The following is a 2,399-nucleotide window of genomic DNA, read 5'->3' on the forward strand; positions in this document are numbered from 1 at the left end:
CCTTGTTGATCTTCTATCTAGTTATTTTATTCATTATTTAAAGTGAAGTATTAAAGTCTTCAATTATTATTGTTGAATTGTGCATTTCTACCTGTTTTGCTTCATGTATTTGGGATTTGGGGGTTCTGATACTATTGTTCTCTCTCGCTATATATATATACACACACACACACACACACTGTGCCATATGGCTTGTGGGATTTAGTTCCTGACCAGGGACTGAACCTGGGCCCATGGCAGTGTAAATACCAAGTCCTAACCATTGGACTACCAAGGAATTTCCATACATCTATTTTAAGCATAGTTATACTTGAAATATGCCATTTTAGGTAAAGATAATTAGCCATTTCATGTTAAATGCAATTATAAAGTTTGAAAAATTCTATAAAAATCACAATATACCCTTATTCTTATGATGTATCTCTGCTCACCATAGTTTCCTATGCCTCATCTAATAAACTCTCAGAAAACAGTTATTACTAGGTAATATAGATTAAGTCATTTCTATCTGAATTTGTAAACTTTTAGTTATGTTTCCATTTAATTTCTTTTATTGCTGTCATTATGAGCTAAGTTTTTACAATAAAAAAATCACTTGGGTCTAAGAATCTAAACAATGTCATCTAAATTAATTTTCTTTCTCCTTTTTCCATTTATTCCATCTTTGTGTTAGCTTCTTTCTTTCAGATGGATCAGTTCAGTTCAGTTGCTCAGTCTTGTCCAACACTTTGCAACCCCATGGACTGCAGCAGGCCAGGCCTCCAAATCCATTTCTAACTCCCAGAGCTTACTCAAACTCATGTCTGTTGAGTAGTGATGCCATCCAACTATCCAACCATCTCATCCTCTGTTGTTCCCTTCTCCTTCCACCTTTAATCATTCCCAGCATCAGGGTCTTTTCAAATGAGTCAGTTCTTCACATCAGGTGGCCAAAGTACTGGAGTTTCAGGTTCAGAATCAGTGCTTCCAATGAATATTCAGGACTGATTTCCTTTAGGATGGACTGGTTGGACTCTTTGCAGTCCAAGGGACTCTCAAGAGTCTTTTCCAATACCACAGTTCAAAAGCATCACTTCTTTGGCACTCAGCTTTCTTTATAGTCCAACTCTCACATCCATAAGGAGAAGGCAATGGCACCCCACTCCAGTACTCTTGCCTGGAAAATCCCATGGACGGAGGAGCCTGGTGGGCTGCAGTCCATGGGGTCGCCAAGAGTCGGACATGACTGAGCGACTTCACTTTCACTTTTCACTTTCATGCATTGGAGAAGGAAATGGCAACCCACTCCAGTGTTCTTGCCTGGAAAATCCCAGGGACAGGGGAGCCTGGTGGGCTGCCGTCTATGGGGTTGCACAGAGTTGGACACGATTGAAGTGACTTAGCAGCACATCCATACATGACCACTGGAAAAACCAAAGCTCTGACTATAAGGACCTTTTTTGGCAAAGTAATGTCTCTGCTTTTAAATATGATGTCTAGCTTGGTCATAGCTTTTCTTCCAAGGAACAACCGTCTTTTAATTTCATGGCTGCAATCACCATCTGCAGTGATTTGGGAGCCCCCAAAATAAAGTATCTCACTGTTTCCATCTATTTGCCATGAAATGATGGGACCAGATGCCATGATCTTTCTGAATGTTGAGTTTTAAGCCAACTTTTCACTCTCCTCTTTCACTTTCATCAAGAGGCTCTTTAGTTCTTCTTCACTTTCTGCCATAAGGGTAGTGTCCTCTGCATATCTGAGGTTATTGATATTTCTCCCAGCAGTCTTGATTCCAGCTTGTGCTTCATCCAGTCCAGCATTTCTCATGATGTACTCTGCATATAAGTTAAATAACAGAGTGACAATATACAGCCTTGATGTACTCCTTTCCGATTTGGAACCAGTCTGTGATTCCATCTCCAGTTCTAACTGTTGCTTCTTGACCTGCATATAGATTTCTCAGGAGGCAGGTCAAGTGGTCTGATATTTCCATCTCTTTCAGAATTTTCCAGTTTGCTGTGATCCACAGAGTCAAAGGCTTTGGCATAGTCAATAAAGCAGAAGTAGATGTTTTCTGGAACTCTCTTACTTTTTCAATGATCCAGTGGTTGTTGGCAATTTGATCTCTGGCTCCTCTACCTTTTCAAAATCCAGCTTGAACATCTGGAAGTTCACGGTTTACGTACTGTTGAAGCCTGGCTTGGAGATGGATAGATCTTCCTAAACACAGAGGAGACAGCTCCTCTTTCCAATGGTTTCACCATTTCAGGATTGAGTTTCACACTCAACCAGAGATTCTGAATGTTTGATACAATCACTGAACAGGCCTGGGATCTAGACTCCCTTTAGAAGCTGGTGGTGGAATGAGTACCAACCATCCACAGGGTCTGAGAGTTGGGGAGGAGGATTTTATCAAA

At 40.6% G+C, this 2,399-nt stretch overlaps 1 non-coding gene across 1 annotated transcript; it reads right to left on the reverse strand.

Moving 5' to 3' along the window:
• Nucleotides 1–204: 204 nt before the first annotated feature.
• On the reverse strand, nucleotides 205–277 carry TRNAV-UAC (transfer RNA valine (anticodon UAC)). The gene has a single exon. It is a non-coding gene; the product is annotated as a tRNA-Val (tRNA).
• Between the last annotated feature and the right edge of the window lie 2,122 nt (nucleotides 278–2,399).

This window comes from Budorcas taxicolor, chromosome 4 (genome assembly GCF_023091745.1).
Source record: "Budorcas taxicolor isolate Tak-1 chromosome 4, Takin1.1, whole genome shotgun sequence".
In the NCBI taxonomy this organism is placed as follows: domain Eukaryota; kingdom Metazoa; phylum Chordata; class Mammalia; order Artiodactyla; family Bovidae; genus Budorcas; species Budorcas taxicolor.